General features: G+C 39.5%; 1 protein-coding gene and 1 long non-coding RNA gene across 2 annotated transcripts in view; one reads left to right on the top strand and one right to left on the bottom strand.

Moving 5' to 3' along the window:
* The window catches only part of LOC121378211 (voltage-dependent calcium channel gamma-5 subunit-like), a 108542-nt gene that overhangs the window by 68353 nt on the left and 20146 nt on the right, over window positions 1-20043 (bottom strand). The gene's annotated exons all lie outside the window — the stretch shown is intronic.
* Window positions 17534-18083, top strand: LOC121378213. The gene is made up of 2 exons (XR_005958685.1): window positions 17534-17706; window positions 18004-18083. It is a non-coding gene; the product is annotated as an uncharacterized LOC121378213 (long non-coding RNA).

Below are 20043 nucleotides of genomic sequence, written 5' to 3'. Positions count from 1 at the left end.
GCAGACAGGCACCTCGATGTTCCATTGCGCGTTTCATCTCTCCTGCTGATATTTATCCACGAGGGACATGCCAATCTATAACGCGCCCAGGACATCGTGCTTAAACCGCAGTTTGATGTATTATTAGTTACGCGTTTTTTTTTGACAGGGGTACGGGATTGTACGCCCCTCCAAAATCTGTATTTCTTGTAAAACTTTCGTACACACCGGCAAATTCTGTATTTCCCCGCAAATGACACGGTGTACTTGTGGTATGCATTAGCTGAAATTTATCTAAAAGATAATATATATATATATATATATATATATATATATATATATATATATATATATATATATATATGTGCGCATGGAAATGGTTACAAAATATATTATTTTAGCACACAAATAAGTGCGTTGATCCGTCGATACAGATATTTTGTGAGTTGCGTACAATGTAGCGAGCGTCCAAGACGGGACTTAAAACTGGATTTGGTTAATATCGCAAATAACAGAGCCACTCGAACTGGCGAGAGGATGATTGTCTGTGTGCCGGGCTCTCTGGACACGTGACTGACGTCTTCTGTAATTTAACTTCTACTATCACTGAAGGTGTTAATTACTGGCGAATATCGTTAACGAAAGTGTCAAACAAGCAAGTAGAGCAGTATTGTAAAGACATCACCTCTTCCCCTTAGTAGACGTTTTAATTTACGTAACGCGCCAGGTTATTAAGTTCCAGTCGACGACTCTACTTCGTAGTTTTGGTTCACACATAGACGTATAAGATACGACCTTCGAAATGTATCGAAACCTGGGTGTTTGAGCGCGAATCTTGGCTAGACGCAAGGCCCACTCCGTTCAAAACATTACCAAAGCCTAATTTTGTTTGGTGGAAACTTGCAGTTCGGTACTCACAATTGTTCTTTCTGTGTTTTGCATATTTAATGCTATTCACATACGTACCTTTGTTTGACACCCAATAGCCGATGTCGAAATTGCAATTATCACATTTTAGTACTTTTACATCCACTGGGAAACGAGTTTGCTGTCAGCAATTGAATTTTATGAGCTATGCCATTCATTTATAACAACATCCTGCTAACTGTGTGATTGCATCATCATTTAAGTCCAGCATGACCATGAAAACGGCCACCAGGAGTAAGCATATTTTACATTCTATTTTACCCCAAACAATAATTTATACTTCAAATACAGAGGTTTAGAGTGAAAGTATTTCAATTCTCGCATTCACTTTCTAATACAGATAATTTTATCATTGCGTGAATCCAAGATGGCAACAGCAAATAAACATGAAGTGGTTGCATACCATTTTGTGACCCGTGCTCTTCCAAGCTATGATATAAAGGGTTGCAAAAGCAACAATCATTAACTTCTGCTTGAATCGTTTAAGCGTATCAAAAGTGAGGACTTGGATATTGATGGAGATATGTCAACAGAGTGGCTACAGAATATATTGCCGCATACAGATGCCACAGACGTTGATTAGTGAAACCAACACGAAGCTTCACATTACTTCCACAAGTAAATACTCCATGTGGGATGAACCTAGCACCCTCTGAAATCGTGCAACTGATTCAATGTTAATATGTAACACATTTCACCGACTGTGTAATGTGGGTGTTCAAGGTTAAGTTTTACATGTTTGTGCAGTGTTTGACCACCTATCATAGGTATTTAAAAAATCGAATACTTTCGTTCAAAATAGATTGTTGCACCCCTAACACAATGTAGGTGGCTTAAGAATTATTATTTTAGATGATGTTTCAGATATCTTTACTTGTAGCTGTTAAAATAATAATAATTTAAACAAAAATGGACCGGACACATTCACAATTTAGCCGTTGGTTTCAGAATTATTGTTTTAGGTATTGCACATACTGTGGACATATGTTTTTGTTTTTGCAGCCTTTGTGGTAGTGTTTTGGATTCAAGTAATGATAAAACATTATCTATATTACAAAGTAAATGCCAGAAATTAATTCCTTGCCCCCTAACAATATCTGTATCTGAAGTAAACGTTATTGTTTGTGGTAAGAAGGAATGTAAGATAAAGCCTCTTCTTACTCTCGCCGGCCATTGTCATAGCTATCTCGGATTTAAATAATATCTCATTTAACAACAAGCTGCTATAAATGAATTGTTTTGACCTGTAACACACTATCACTAACACCACAATCTTGCCCTGGTTGATGCAAAATGCGAAACATTACAATTTCCTAGTTCTGTCTGTTATAGTGGCGGCCATCTTGGATTTACATGCCTTGATTAGCTGGGTGAATTCAAAATAAATGTATTGACTCCTAAAACACCGATAGACCTAAACAGTTTCTTCAAATGTGATAAAGTATCCGAGTTCTGTGTTTTGGCAGCCATCTTCAATGTTTCAAAATTCTCAATCAGTACCTTTCAAAGATGCAAAAACCACCAAAACACCCCCAAAACAATTATGGGTACCGAACTGCAAGGTTACTGCCCTGACAAACATACAACCAGGGCTAAAAGTGAAAATAATAATGATTATATTGGCCGCTCGTTCTAGAATGGCGTCATATTAATTATATGTAATATATACAATAATATGCATACTGGTGCTTCGAAATATAATTCCCCCCCCCCCCCCCCTCCCACCCTATTATAAGTTAGGTGGTATATGAACACAACAACATACAAAGATTACCAATCGTAAAATATATGTAAAAACATAAAAATATAATCACCCCAAAATATAATCACACAGGTAAATATTGCCATGTTACGGAGAAGCTTTAGATGTATGGCATATTAATTATTCCTTAATTGAAATACTGTGAAAGATACATTTTATTTCATAATGCACTGAGAGGTAAGTACAAAATAGTATTCATTCTCTATGTCATATGTAAAACTTGATATCTGTTAATAAAATACGGCTAGTTAATTAATGCAAATCTAAGTTTCTGAAGACATGTTATGTTTAATATATATAGGTCAATGTAATTATTTGTTTTTAATAGTTGTGATAATAAAACATAGTATGACTAATTCGAAATATGTATTTTTTTTGTCTACAATTATAAATGAAACACACACACACACACACACACACACACACACACACACACACACACACAGACGACATTACTGCCTGCACTCTGAACGTTATGTGTCTGCGGCTGAATTTAATTCTTTACCAGGCTGTTATATTTGCGAAGATACGATAAAAACGTGACCTGCACGTAAGCCGGTGCATACTTTTATCAGCTAGATTTAATTGAACATTCATCTTTCTTATACGATTGCTCCTCTGGGGGTCTCTAAGGAAATTGAGCACTGGCAACAGCCAAGGCGCAAGGCGAGATCTCAGAGAAGACGCCGATCGAATTAGAAACTTTACACATCCACTTTTATGAAGCGAAAATAGCCGGAACACTATATTTAGACATTTTAGTTGGTGGCGGATACTATTTTTCCTTAGTTAGAGCGAGCGGTGACGTCATTGGCACCACGATTCGACTCACATCGATGCAATTAGGAAGCGGGTTGCGCCGCAATCACTAAGGACTGTGTCAAGCCCGGCCTCGCAGGAATTTACTTGGCGATTTCATTCACACTGGTCATCGCATTATGGGATATCATAATATTACAGGCAAAACAATGACGTACGTGGGACCGGCTCACAGACGGGGCACTGACGTCACAGCCAGCTTGAGCTTGTTTATCACTGTCACCGACACACACTGCCAGAATGAATTAAACGCGCAGAAAGGGAATGGTTATTTTAAGTGCCAGAGAAGAAAAACAATGCGGTGCATCGAACTCCTAACCCAATTAATGAGTCGGATGCTACACGTAGCTTATTAAAGCCAATATCCAGGTGCTCGCTGACTTTCAGTATAATCCTACCCAGTCTCCTAACGCAATGAAGCTCATGGTCATGATGCTATTAATGATGATGATGATGATGATTATGAAAACAACGATAATAATAAAAATCAGCATCATCTGAATCCTGAACCGGGAAAGCAAATATGATTTTCTTTGCCAAATGTTGTAATACTCTAGTGTATATTTGTATATACGTCTGGCAACATTGATCTACCAGATAGTTGTATGGATGTCATTACCGTTATGACATAGACATAAAAAATCCCAACTAATGAATGGTCCCCCACCTTGTCTTACGGGGTAGTTTATAGTCAGCCTGTTTAAAGTTGGCAATGATAACGAACAGATTATTTACTATGTAAAAAAACCCCACCATCACCATGAACGATAAATGATGCACTGAATCGGATTAATGGGAATGTTATACCAGCTTACCATTTTTAAAGATATATATGGACACATGGGTGTTTTAAAATATACCAACTGGTCACCGAAACACAGTCCCCAAGACGTAACACTAGTTACCGAAACACAGTTCCCAAGACGTAACACGCGGTATCCACCGGTCTCGACATGCACGGGCAATACAAAGCGTTAATGTGCATTTTTCAAGAGTAATCACAAGGTTTGAGTACGTTATTGTTATGAACGCGTTATTAAAGTTTGTTTTGTTTAACGGCACCATTAGAGCACATTGATAAATTAATAATAATCTATTTGATGTCAAACATTTGATAATTTACACATATAGTCTTAAAGAGGAAACCCGCTACATTTTTCCATTAGTAGCAAAGGATCTTTTATATGCACGGTTCCACAGACAGGATCGCACATATCACGGCCTTTGATATACCAGTCGTGGTGCACTGGCTGGAACGAGAAATAGCTCAATGGGCCCACCGACGGGAATCGATCGACCGCGCATCAAACGAACGCTTTACCACTGCGCTACGGAACGCATTATTACGTCTTTATGTTATGAGTGATGAAAACCGAACCAGGGTGACCGACATGCTTAAAACAAGTAAAGCTCAATTCCAGGTTTTAATCAAAACCAAAATTTAAAATTTTTACTTGCAATATTGGCACTTTATTCAAAATGGACAATCTACAAAGCGTCACTAGAACACTCTGCCATTGATATGAAGCCAACTATTAGAGATTTAAACCATGCCTATTGCAACAATTCGGTTCTTAAAACTATTGCTTTGCACGTGTAGGTTAAGATTTCTACAGAAGTGTAGCCGCAGTTTGATGTGCTGAGGTGTAGTTAAAGAAACGTTTCTTACAAACGACTCCTAAATGAATGTGTCTATGGACACTGTATCCATGAAGGGTAAGCGAACCACACAGAACAGGATCTAAGATAAATGAACCGTAACAAGCATTGGTTGCTCGTTGGTTCATTTACAATTGCGTTTACAATGTTAATATCTCTATGATGCGAATAGAGGGGTCAGTGCCACGCTGATTCCCCGATCACGCGAGATGGCTATCGATCACGGCATTCGCCGATCACCTGGTGCCGCTCAGCTATCGGCATTAAACATTTGAACTTTTTATGTCCATGAATAGTCGAGTCTTTATCCAAACAATCACAGAAGCAACTAACCTGGTGTCATGCCGCATATAGCTCAAACTATTTTAGATCTCGGACGTGTGTAAGGCTAGAAATACTCGCCTGAATCAAAACAAATCCTGTATGTACATTTTTAATAATTTCTGAATTGTTAAAAACTCATTTGTAGTTAGTATTGTGTTAAGTGCTCTCTCTCGCTCTCTCTCTCTCTCTCTCTCTCTCTCTCTCTCTCTCTCTCTCTCTCTCTCTCTCTCTCTCTCTCTCTCTCTCTCTCTGCATGGTGACTGTGCGTATGTGCGTGTATGTATATGTATGTTTGTGCGTATGTATGTGTGTGAGTGCGCGTGCGTATGTGTGTGTTTGTGTGCGTGTGTGTGTGTGTGTGTGAGAGAGAGAGAGAGAGAGAGAGAGAGAGAGAGAGAGAGAGAGAGAGAGAGAGAGAGAGAGAGAGAGAGAGAGAGAAGAATGAGATACACGTGCTTTTCGCTTCATTGTCAAACGTGATTAAAATGACGTTAAAGCCGCACACCCTAGTTCCATCCAGCGAAAATAAATTATAATTTGGTTAATCTACAAACCTGTAACACACTTAGATCACGTTTTTATCAAATGGAGTGAAAAAGCAGGTTGTATATCGATAAATACCATGGGAATCCCCATGTCCCAATTGCTTAAAATAATTTTGAAAGTTTGTATTCTTATGTCACCGGTAGATGTCGCTCGAAGCACAACAATGCCTACGTCACGACAAATTTCACAGACTTGGGGTGCGTTCTTTTCACTTCTCCTGGACATGTTCCAACTGTTCTGTCCTGGTTGTATCCCCTCTCCAGATATCGTAGGACTTAGCAAAATTATTGGTTTTAAGGATTTGTAACGTTTTGTATTGAGATACTTACTTGTCTGAACTTTATTATTACTGAAAATGTTCACGAACTGTGAAGAAAAATCTCACAAATGAACAACAACAAATCGGATGTTGATTGCGCGAACCGTGCGCGAGAAAACAAACCGAACCAAAATGATAACGGTCACGTGGTATACCAACGTCTGTGACATTTTGTCCCTTTAACGCCTGTCATACCAATAAAAAAACAGAGAAGAATTTCTAATGTCCATGCACGCATTTGTCCTGTATATCCAAAGATGCCCAATGTGATTAAAACCGTCTCAAGATACCTAGAAAAATACTAAACGAGTTCTCGTGTGAGACCGTATATATTACAACGAGTGTGTTTTCAATCGTACATCACGAGCAAAAGCAATATTACACAAATAATATTATAAACATATTGAAGGCTAAACAAAATTATTAAAATATATCTTTTGTTAAATTATACTGCAACATGAATTATAAAAAATGACAGCAAGTATTTTTCTCTCATGGTGCATTGGCTGGGTAGAGAAATAGCTCAATGGGCCCACCGACGGGGATCGATCCTAAGCGAGATTAAGCGTGTTGTAATCTCCAATGGTACATAAATGGCCATTCATGTAGTATTATCTCTATATATGGTGGATATACCGTTTTAGGACGAGCGAATAATTATTAGACAAAAAAGATATTTGTGTTCCAAACCGTCGATGTAACCGTGCGCAACAACCAAACGATAACTTGAAAACCGAATCGTTTTAAAGATTAAAAACTCCCTGCTTTCATGTTCATTTCTCATAGGAAAATGCAATTTGCGTAATAATGACAATTTTGTGAACCTAAAGATTTAAATTGTAATCTTTACTATTTAAATTGAAACTGACAGCTATATATTTTGCATGTTTTCAAAAGTCAAACGATTTTGACAACCAAGTCAATTCAAAATCAATTAGCTCACAACTACGAGCAGGAACAGGGTAGGAACAGTGCAGGAACAGGGTAGGAAGAGTGCAAAACATCCATGAAGATGGTATCTTCAGCAAACATGCAAATAGTTGGGTTCACTACTTCACGCTCACTTCCACGCACGACGCCCATATGTTGGACCATTTGACCCAATTTCATCGACGTCAACGTCAACTGTGGGCACAACGCCACTTGCGATGGACTAGAGTTGTGTTTAGCGATTTGTCAATGGCAGACAGAGAGTTTGGAAACGACGTTGACAGATTCGGAGGCGGAAGTGTAATGATTTGGGGTGTTTTCTGTGGAGATGGACCTTCTTGACTTCTTGTCATCCATGGCAATCTCAACGCTGCTGTATACCACGACCAGTTGCTGGCCCCAGGAACTTGTACCCTTCATGGCAGCTCATGGTCCAGGCCTGATCTTTCAGCATGACAACGCCAGACCCCACACGGCCATCTTGACAAGGGATTACCCGAGAAAAGCTGGCATCAATGTCATGGATTGGCCTTCAAGGTCACCCAACCTGAATCCCATCGAGCACGTCTGGGATGTACTGGAAAGACGCCTGCGCACTTTCAGGAACCCTCCACAGACTTTGCAGGAACTTGGTGCCTCATTAGTGAAACAATGGCGCCGTAATGCTGTCTTTACACGCATCAGGCAGTCAATGAGGAGGCGTTGCCTTGCAGTTGTGGGTACACATGGAGGGCATACGCGCTACTGAACCTGTGATTTCATCAGAAGACCCTGCTTGTGAATTACCATTTTGACTGTTTGTAGTTTTGACGAATGCTGTGGGCGCATAGAACAGATTTTTGACTCGACCATTATTCCTATTTTTTCTTTGGACGTCATACAATAAAACTACCTTATTTAACACGTGCTTCTGTTATATATGCTAATTAGCCAAGATGAAACGTTTGTGAAGTTTTTAATTTGACTCAGTTTATATTTAATTTGTTTCTTTGATTAATTTTTGGGAATAAAAATAATAGTCGCTCCTCATGCTCTGGCATACTTGCTAATGATCCCTGAAGCAATCATATATTTTGAGCTTATCCAGGTGTTTTCATGAAAATTATATTTGTATAAATGTATGCACCTAGCGTCTAAAGTTTTGCTAATCCTTAATGATTAACAATGAGCTGAAGTGTTATTAAACTTCTGCTCGTTTCCTTGTTTTCACCCTGCAGACGTTACCATTGGAGTTGTTTCGTAAGACTATAAGATCATATCTGTTGTTTAATGCCAACAGTTCATCAATCCACGCATCTACTTATGCGTACCTCCATTCAAGCATACTTCCAATCATCCGCAATTCCGTCGTTCCATCCATTCATCATCGATACATACAAACCGTTTTGAAAAGGCAAGAAAACGGCAGCGGATATGGACTGCCACTGCAGCCGCCATGGAGATTGGTCTGTGGTGTGTCTGGTCCCGCGCGTGCTTTCGTCATCATCAGCTGGTCGGCTGCTAATTGGCACACAGCGGGTCTCGTGAAGAACAGGCGTCTGCTTTGCAGCACAGACGACAATTTTCTCCGGTTTACACGTCCTCCGGAGGGAGGCTTCGAGTTTCAGTTATAAGACTGACAACAAGAAAATGACAATCTTGACAGAACAGCAAAGTCAATCATCGATTGTTTGCAAGCTGATTCTCTCCATAACATTATAGCTTTTATCATGGCGACAATACAGAAAATAACGAATAAGGCAACAATGCATGTTGTTCCTTTCTATAAACATATAAAAAAGTGTTTATTAATCATAAAAGGTTTTAAAATTGCAAATTTTGCGTTTGTTGAAAAGGCAACTACTTAAATATAAATCTTTAAGTCAGCAATTTTGTGGTAAACTATGTAATGACGTCGACCTAACGTTTGTTAATGCTGTCTATATACCTACACAGGTGTTTTTTTTATTTTATATCTATGAATAGGCGTTATGCCCTAACCATACTTGTACGATTATACTGCCAGGAAGTATTAACCGATAGCAACCTATCTTCCAATTACCGAGTTACTGTCAGCGTGCTATAATCAAGTAAAACAGACTGCAGCCATTCAAATAGGTGTAAATCAAACAGACATCGCTTAAACACCGTTTTATCGATAAAACTGCGCCTGCTCTCAATGTGCCTGTGTGCTCAATAAGATACTCTGAAAGAGACTTCGAAAAAAAAATCTGATTAGCCCCAAACCATTTGGTTATGTCCCGGAATCATTACTTACAAATATATATTATATTTAGATGCATAAAGTTCCAGGTATGGTATATCGCATAATGCATCATATCTCATATCATTCCGTAATACCACAACGGCCGTGGTATGTGCTATCCTGTCTATGGGGTGGTGCATATAAAAAATCCTTGCTGCTAATCGAAAAGAGTAGCCCATGAAGTGGCGAAAAAATATCCGCCGGGTCCCCGCCTCCCCTAACCCTAATCCTAACCCCTAACCCTAACTCTAACCCTAACCCTAATCCTAACCCTAACTCTAACCCTAACTAAAAATAATAAAGGGTGGGGGGACCCGGCGGATATTATACCGAAGTGGCGACAGCGGGTTTCCTCCCTTCATATCTGTGTGGTCCTTAACCATATGTCCGACGCCATATAACCGTAAATAAAATGTGTTGAGTGTGTCGTTAAATAAAACATTTCCTTCCTTCTTCTTCCGTAATACCATCAAAGAGATCTTTCAGTATTTAAGACAACGTCCTGTGAAATTGACTAAATGGAAAGAATCGACTAAACTGTAACCATCCTTGATGGAATAATGCTCATATCACCCGGTGTATAGCTGGAAGATACTCAAGTGTCCGCGACGTACTGTTCTAGACTAGTGTGTCAGCGACGTACATCAACCACTGTCCTAGTGTGAAGCACGTACATCAGCCACTGTTCTGGACTAGTGTGTCAGCGACGTACATCAACCACTGTCCTAGTGTCAACCACGTACAACAACCACTGTTCTAGACTAGTGTGTCAGCGACGTAAATCAACCACTGTTCTAGACTAGTGTGTCCGCGATGTACATCAACCACTGTTCTAGACTAGTGTGTCAGCGACGTACATCAACCACTGTTCCAGACTAGTGCGTCAGCGACGTACATCAACCACTGTTCTAGACTAGTGTGTCAGCGACGTACATCAACCACTGTTCTAGACTAGTGTGTCAGAGACGTACATCAACCACTCTTCTAGACTAGTGTGTCAGCGAGGTACATCACATACATCAACCACTGTTCTAGATTAGTGTGTCAGCGACGTACATCAAGCACTGTTCTAGATTAGTGTGTCAGCGACGTACATCAACCACTGTTCTAGACTAGTGTGTCAGCGACGTACATCAACTACTGTTCTAGACCAGTGTGTCAGCGACGTACATCAACCACTGTTCTAGACCAGTGTGTCAGCGACGTACATCAACCACCGTTTTAGACCAGTGTGTCAGCGACGTACATCAATCACCGTTCTAGACTAGTGTGTCAGCCACGTACATCAACCACCGTTCTAGACTAGTGTGTCAGCGACGTACATCAACCACCGTTCTAGACTAGTGTGTCAGCGACGTACATCAACCACTGTTCTAGACTAGTGTGTCAGCGACGTACATCAATCACTATTCTAGACTAGTGTGTCAGCGACGTACATCAACCACTGTTCTAGATTAGTGTCTCAGCGACGTACATCAACCACTGTTCTAGACTACTGTGTTACAGGGACAGTCTTGATATTTACAACCATAAAAAAACAAAAAACAAAAAAACAAAAAAACAAAACAAATAATAATAATAATAAAAATAATAAAATAAACACATATCGTGCTTTTTCTTGTTTTGAAAACACTATCTTATCTAACATGTTTAAAATATAAAACATCATACGGATAAGTATATTTGGGATGAACTTTGGCCGAATTATTTCAAACTTCGTTTAGCTGTTACAAGAAATAATAAATTCGTACGTATGAAATTATGTTAGGCAAACATCGGTATTAAAATACTACAAAACATTACGATGTCCAGAAATACATTGACTATAGAGATATTCATATTATAAGCAAGGAAATGTAGGCAAATTGTAATTAAAAAAAATCGTAAAAATATTTTATTTGCCGAAAACCTTTTAATATGGCTACAAACTCAGGATAGGGATAGTCTCTTTAAGAAAAACAAAGATCGTAACTATTCGGCCCAATATGACTCGCTAACAGTACTAATCGTCTGGCTAGTTTCGCAGAATAGTGACTTAAATATGGCGTCATTCTCTGAAGCGAAATTTATTTATAATTATTATTTAAATTATATATTAGCCATGAAATGTATTACATGCGGCAAGTCTTTTAATCATAAATAGCAGGAGTCAAATTGCTGTGACGTCACCAACTATGCTAAACGTAGTAACGATGTTGTGAAACCGCTGTATTTATTTGCCATTTTGTGTTTATAAAATGACCCGAATTTACGAAAGGTGATCATCGCTCGTTTATCTTAGATGCGTGTAAGTCTTAAAGGCGGCTAAAATCACACTTGTACGCGTGTGGCTAAACACCTGCGTTTATCGTATATTGTGAAATCAAGAAAACATGTAGTTTACTATCCGCGTGTAACTTGTACGGGTCATTATATAAGGCCAGTATTTTTTTATTATTCGGTTTACGAACCCGCCGACGTAAATTTTGCTCATATAAACAGAAGAAAAAAAGTCGTATTTTTCACTTTTATTAAAAAACAAATTCCGCCGACTTCCACAAATAGCTCTAAAGAAGAAAAAAAGAATTACTATTCTAGTCTATTGAAATGCACAGATGCAGATTGTACATACTGTACAACACTGTGTCCTCTGAGACTACCAGAGGAAGTGTTCAGGAGTAGTACCCGGGCCTATATGGGGTCATGACCTACTTTCCGTGACCTTGACCTTGATGACGTCACGTGACCTCGTCCTACTGACCCTGACCTACTTAGACTGGCCTTGATGACGTCACGGACTACTGTGCCGTGTGCAACGTCCTACTGACCCCGACCTACTTAGACTAACCATGACCTACTTAGACCGGCCCCTGACCTACTTAAACTGACCTTGACCTACTGAGACTGGCCTACTGTGCCGTGTGCAACATCCTACTGACCCGGCCCTGACCTACTTAGACCGGCCCCTGACCTACCTAGACTAACACGAAAGAGTATAAAAAGGCTAGATACGGTTTCATTGTCATTCGCTCGCCGAAAACGATCAGATCTACGTTCAATCCAGAGATGGCCTGTTCCACAAGTGATGAAGCGAGATGTCGTCTAGAACTTGGAACTAACGTCTACGTGGTGGCCAAGTTATGGAAAGGGGACACTGCTATTCACATAAGGAAATTTGACAGTGACAAGGGGAAAACTTTCCCCACCAAGCGAGGTATTGTCCTTAGTCTTAAACAGTGGATCGAACTGTGTGGATGTAAAAGCCAAATTGACGAAACGATTTCAGCATTAAACCAGGGGAAAGACGAAACATTGTTCAGACACCTTGGTGTCAACGTCCATGTCAGTGTCGACAAGAACTTTGCCGGGGTGGACCTGCGTCAGTGGTGGTGGTGTGAAGAAACTAAATCCGTGAAACCTTCGAAGAAGGGAATATTCCTTTCTCTACAACAATGGGAGAAACTGAAAGGCTGTTTCACAGTCATGTGTGACTTTGTACCAGAGCTGAACTCGATTGTGCCCTGCGCCATGCAAGACGACCATCAAAACCAGATGGGATTTCTTCAGTGTAACTTCTGCAACCCTAACGAGTGTCACCAGTGGTGAACGAGTTTTGTTTTGGACGAAGGTATAAAAGAATGGATTTATGGTTTACACTTCATTTGCTTTGCGACTGTGCTAGAGAACAGACGTGTTTTATGATTCTGACATTCTTGTGTCTTGTTGCACTCTATCTGGAACGAAGAAGATGGCATCGGGATATTCGAGCAGTGTTAGTAGCAGCAACAGTAGCGACGAGGACGACGTCTTGGTCTGCAAATGTTCAGAAAGACATACGATCAAAAGAGTGGCTACCAAACAAGAAGAACATTTCATGGATCAAACGGATGCTACACGTGACAATATGGATGAAGATGGCGAACTCGTGGATGAACCCACAGATCAGACGGATGCTGCCTGTGACACAGATGCTGTCTGGGATGAGGAAGATTGCTATTCGAGACGTTACGTGTTCTGTCATCGTCCCGAAATGAGACATTTCTATGCCCGGATGCTGACATATGCTCGGTGGCCCATACAATTACGTCAAAAACCAAAAGAACTTGCCAAGGCCGGTTTCTACTACACGGGAGATCACGATGCCGTCGTCTGTTACTGTTGCGGACTTCGCGTCTACCGATGGAAGAAGACAGACGACCCAGTAATGGAACATTACAGACTCTCTCCAAGATGTCCTTATGTGAACAATGTGTTCAGACATTAAATGTTTTAGACACTTGTGTGCTATGTTTTCATGTTGTATGTTGTGAATAAAACCGTGAATAACAGGTTTTGCTTTCTTATTTATGTCCTGGGTCCATGAGTGTGTCTCTGGACGTGTCCCTATGGTAGTAACACTGGTAAAGGGTAATATTTTGGTAACGATGATTTTTGGGAGCTCGCACGATGAGATTTGTGCTTGGGAGGAGGGACATTGCTCATACGTATCACACACATTCAAATATTCCTGTACCATATCTTTATGCGTCATAAGGTATATAAGTAAAATAGTTTTGGAAAACTTTCAGAGGAGCAACATGTCAGACCAGTACAAGTTATATGTACCCAACGTGGATAAGTGGACCCGTTTCTGTAAACTGCAGGCAGAAGGTAAACTTCAACCTCACTTCGAAATTCAACGTGGTGGGGAAAGTCAGATCATGTACAGTGTGGATCGATGTCTAGAACTCTACGATCCCACGTGGAAAAAAGAAAAAGAGGAACAGAACAAGTCCCCGACACCCAAAGTCGTCATGGTCTCCCCAACACAACAAGTGGTAGAGCAAGCCAAAGCCGATCTGAAACGGAAACAACAACAACAACAACAAAGTGGTACGGGTTGGAAAGCCCCGAAACGGCAGAAGCATTTCTAAATAGGCTATAAAAGGGGGCATGGCAGTTTCAACATCGCCAGTTCACGTCGATCACTTCAACAGTCAACATCATGAATCAGTGTCACATTTGCGAAAAGAAATATGTTTGGACCCACGACCTAACTCGGCACGTACGAAATAAACATGGACTCTTGGAATCTGACAATAAGCCTTCCCAGCAGCAGCAGCAGCAGCAGCAGCAGCAGCAGCAGCCCCTAAGATTGTTACATCCGTTCACCATGATCGTGTCGGGACCCACGTCGTGTGGAAAGACAGTTTTGTTGTACAAATTGTTGAGAGATGGTAAAATCCAGCCGCCTCCTCAGCGCATCATCTGGCTCTACAAACGATGGCAACCCCTCTATGATACGATCAAAATGGTTGCTCGAGTGAAATTTGTTCAAGGCATACCCGAGAATTTGGAAAAGGATCGTTATTTGGATTCGAGAGTCAGAAATCTCATCGTGTTGGACGACCTGATGTCTACAGCTGGAAAAGACCCTCGCATCACCGACCTGTTCACGGAAGGAAGTCACCACAGAAACCTCTCTGTGATTGCCATCAACCAGAACCTGTATCACAGCAAGGACCCGACACAGAGAAGAAACTGTCATTATCTAGCGCTGTTCAACAACCCCATCGACAAGCAGCAAGTTCTGACTTTGGCACAGCAGATGTATCCTGGAAATACTCGTCATTTCATGCAGCGATTTGAGGAAGCTACCTACAGGCCCTACGGACATCTCTTGGTGGACTTGAAACCGACCACGCCCGAACATTGGCGTCTTCGGCCTAATGGTTTAGAGACGGGGCCGTCCGAATGGTATAAAAGCACGAACGTAACGGCGAATGTCTCAGAAGAGTTGCAGCCACCGACGAAGAAAGAGCTCTACATGCAAATCATGCAAAGAAACGCATTCAAGAGAAAACTACCAGGCATACCCGCCTACGAAAGTGACGACGAAGAAGATGATGAGGTAGAACCCTATCTGAAAAAAGTCAAGAGAATGCAGTCTTGCGATACGTGTGGTCTGGTCTTTAAAGACGGAAGCGACTTGCAGCGACACGTGAAAACGTGCGAAGAGGGAAATGAAAAAGAAGAAGAGCCGTCGCCCGACCTGGAAAACGAAGGCATTCGTCTCATGGTGGAACGTGTATTCGACATCAATCGTGACTATCTCCAAAACAAGAGGAAACGCTACGAAGAAAAAAACATGACCCAAGATGCCATTGAAAGAAACATGAAGACATTGCAATGGAAGTTATTTAAAGACACGTACTCTCGCTTCCTGACCTATATGCATTACTTTGACAAAGGTCCCAACACCAGAAATTTTTTACAGTTTGTGAATCCAGACAAAGATGTGAGACCACAGATTCGTTCTAAATTAAATCAGTATCGTTCATGGATCGGCGAATATTTGGATGAACAAGACGACGACGATACCGACGATGATGATACTGATGAGGAGGACGACGATGATGAAGAGAAATGAACACTCATATTATTCACATGTCGCCCTTAAGGCCTCTCGATGTAACCCAGTGTGTGTCCATTTTATATATGTGTCAGTGATTTGTAATTTAGAAATAAATGAAAAACCAAAACATTGCGTTTGTTTTTTGTGTTTTTTTACTCTATGACTAGATTTGTGATTGGATATTTCTACCGCTACTTTATAGTAGCAAAAGCTGTGTGTACAAGACAGAACATACCACGATATTTGATATACCAGACATAATACACTAGTTGGCTATAGCTTAATGGGCCACCGACGGGGATCGATCCCAGACCTACCGCACATCAAGAGAACACTGAGTTACCAGGAATTATTTTTGTAACATTTAAAAATAACCCATTGGCACCCCTACTGGCTCGTAGTGTGCAGAGATACGTTTTTAGATTAGGTCAAAGGTTTTGTCATACATCAGACCTAGTGTTGTTTCGCATAAAATAGTACATTATGTTCATGCGATAGTGTAAATACAGATATCTGTCAGATATACATGTTTATTTGTGTGACGAGCAATTGCTTAGAAATTTCCGATCACAAGGTTAATATTTATATACGTGCTTATTTACATTGTCACCTGAACTATACGTGTGTGTTAACGTCATCGACATCAGTAATAATAATTTTAAATATTTCATATATTACACCTTAAAAACACTAGTCTTGAGTATATATTTTAAATTGATATTTTAAATTATTAATATTGCTTGTCATTCTTTTATTTTAAATATCACAATCTACTGAATGTAAAACATTTTTTTTTATATGAACACAATGAAAGGGGATTGTTTCAATGAACTGTTACAAAGTATAACATGTGACACGCTTAGCACTGATAGCAGCCAGAGACGGATCCCTGGGGTGTGCAACCTGAGGGGTGCTGTCAAAGTACTGTCTTTTTTGGAGGGAGAGGCCCCTGGTCACAGGGACCATGGTTTACTCGAATTTATTATAATAGTGTAGGGTATCACAGGAAGTTTTTATTTTATTTATAAATAATTTGTCCCCTCCTAGTTGCTGCTTGGAAAGTGTAATTATGAAGAAAACAATTCTCATTGGGTCAGGGAGATTCAAGGTTTCTAGGTCGATGACCTAGTTCTTCAGTAGGTTACTGGAACAGTGATGGGTATAAATTCAAACACATTTTTTGTTACAACAGATCAAGATGGACACCATCAATGACAACGCGTAAGTTTAAAATTATTTATGATATATACATTTTGATAAACTAATATATAAAGAAATATTTACTGCTTTGATTCTTTATTTTTGGCAAAATGTTAGTTAAATCATGTCAAATGTATCATTTTAAAATCAGTATTGTTTGGTTCCAAATTATTTTTTACATCAAAAGTTGAGTTTAAAAATCCCATTCACGATAAAACTAATAAATGTCTTTTCTCTTTTTCAGAATAGATCAGTTTGACCTAGAAAGTCTCCTGGACCAGTGGAGGTAAGATTTTTGTTATAGCTCACTATCGTCCTAGTTGATTTTTTTTTTTAATTTCACCATGTTTTATGTTCCACACGGCGATGTTCGAAAGGTTACAATATACACGGCTTTCATCAATGCTTGTATTTTGATGTAAATTTTTGTATATTTCCAGTGACGAATATTATGTGGCGTTAGCCGCGGCCACCACCACCACCACCACCGCCACCACCACCGCAGTAGCAGCCACCAATGTGGCGGCCACCACCACCACCACCACCACCACCACCACCACAGCAGCCACTGGCACCTACCCTGTTCTGAGGGGTATGTTAAATCCCCCCAAGAACACTGATATGTAAGTATGTTTACTAAAACACACACTACCTGACTGTTCTTGTAAAATCGTGCTGGTTTGTTTTTGTTGTCTTTCATATAATTAAGATCCAGCGGATGACATGTGTCATAGGGACGTCCGAATTAATCTGAGTGGGTGAGGGGATGTTCTCTATACCACTACAATGTCTAGACATGATTTTATAAAATGGTATTAAACTGAGTATCGTGCAATTATTACATATATATATTAAGCTTTTCAGGAATATTAACTTTTTTTGAGAGCATCACATTTGAAAAACTATTTCTTTTTTTCCAGGGACAGAAGACAAATCATGAAGGAATTGGACAGTTTAATTTTAAAAATTGAGGAAATAAAAATAAAAATTATAAAAAAAAAAAATAACAGGTCTATGGGTATGATGCCTTGTCAATGACACTAATCAGGGCACATTCGCATATATTTGTTATTAACAATTCGACTGAACCACCTTTACGTGACCTACGATTCGCCCGCTATCCTGTCAACGTATTATTTGCAAGGTCAACGCTCTAGATTAAACAAATATTTTTTTTTCAGGAAATAAGTGTATGATTTAAAAATATGTATTCAAATATAATACTCACTATATATGTATTGTAGTAATATCCATATTTCTAAAACTGTATTGATCTTAGTTTACGTTTAGTTAGCGCCCTTATTTGCTTGCATGAAAAAACGATTGACGTGTGACCTCACATTTTTGCTGACGTCACTCACTAATGCGTAAAAAATAAACATGCAGACGACACTTCGATAGATATTTTGGGCATGATCGCCATAAATTACGGAAACTACAAATGTTTTAATTGTCATACGGGTCATGTGTTTTTGACCTATTTTGGTTCATGTGTAGAAAAAAAGCTATTTTTTAAGGTAACAAATAATTGGATATACATAAAAATTTCTTAGCTATTTGACTGTCTACACATCTTACAGACTTAGAACGTAAACAAACGGTAGGTACTTTAAAAAGAGGTGAAATGACACGACTTAATAGAGACAACGACTCAACAAGGGTGAGAGTATAACACGTTTATAATGTTTGAATGACGTCAGTCTTTGAATGAAGTTGCATACAAGAACAACTGCTTCCGCGTTTAGAACACTTTCAATGTCAATTTGTTATTTATTTCACCGTGTTTGAAGAAAGAACGATTTTCAAAAAGTACCATTTGTTAAAACGTTGTCCACCACTGCAAACACATAGATCTTCAAACTAAATCAGTATCAGAAAATTAACTTACTATTTTCAAGTCTTGATCCAGTCGATTTCTAACGGTGACAAAATCTCTCAAAATTATCCAAACGAATCTTCTTCTAACAATGACGAAATATCACAAACGAATAACAATGACGTAGTAGATGTGGTCGTTTTCGGCGAGCGAATGATAATGAAACCGTATCTAGCCTTTTTATACTCTTTCGTGTTAGTCTAAGTAGGTCAGGGGCCGGTCTAAGTAGGTCAGGGCCGGGTCAGTAGGATGTTGCACACGGCACAGTAGGCCAGTCTCAGTAGGTCAAGGTCAGTTTAAGTAGGTCAGGGGCCGGTCTAAGTAGGTCATGGTTAGTCTAAGTAGGTCGGGGTCAGTAGGACGTTGCACACGGCACAGTAGTCCGTGACGTCATCAAGGCCAGTCTAAGTAGGTCAGGGTCAGTAGGACGAGGTCACGTGACGTCATCAAGGTCAAGGTCACGGAAAGTAGGTCATGACCCCATATAGGCCCGGGTACTACTTTCAGGAGCTTGAAATGTGGGAGCTTAGAGGTGCCTTGTCAATCTTATTTATCTATCAAAGTAGCCATATTAAAAAAAAAATCACCCCTACTGATACACCCCAAACATTTGGTTTTTTTCCTTCCTCCTACCCTTGTGCACAAAAGTTCTTGTTCGTAAACCTTAAAATTAAAAAATACTGGCCTAATTGCAGGCATAAATGCCATCAGCACGTTTTGTTTGGTATAAAATATTATACTCGTGTAACATAAACGTGCTTCGTAATTTAGTTACTAAAATACACACTGCTGTTTTAGATAGTTACACCAGGTTAAGGGATAAACACCTTTCGTAAATTCGGTCCATTGTTTATTTTCATCCAGTTACAGATTTTTTTTTTGTTTATGGCGAGCGTTTATATATATATATATATATATATATATATATATATATATATATATATATATATATATATATATATATATATATATATTATTTGTTTGTTTTTTTTGTGTTTTTTTGGGGTGTGTGTGTGTGTGAAAAATCATGTACATAATTGTCATTATTGACATAAAAACAGAAAACTATTGACTGAGCTTATGG

Source organism: Gigantopelta aegis, chromosome 8 (assembly GCF_016097555.1).
Source record: "Gigantopelta aegis isolate Gae_Host chromosome 8, Gae_host_genome, whole genome shotgun sequence".
Lineage (NCBI taxonomy): Eukaryota > Metazoa > Mollusca > Gastropoda > Neomphalida > Peltospiridae > Gigantopelta > Gigantopelta aegis.
Note: the sequence above shows the minus strand (reverse complement) of the source record. Positions and strands in the feature narration are given on the sequence as shown.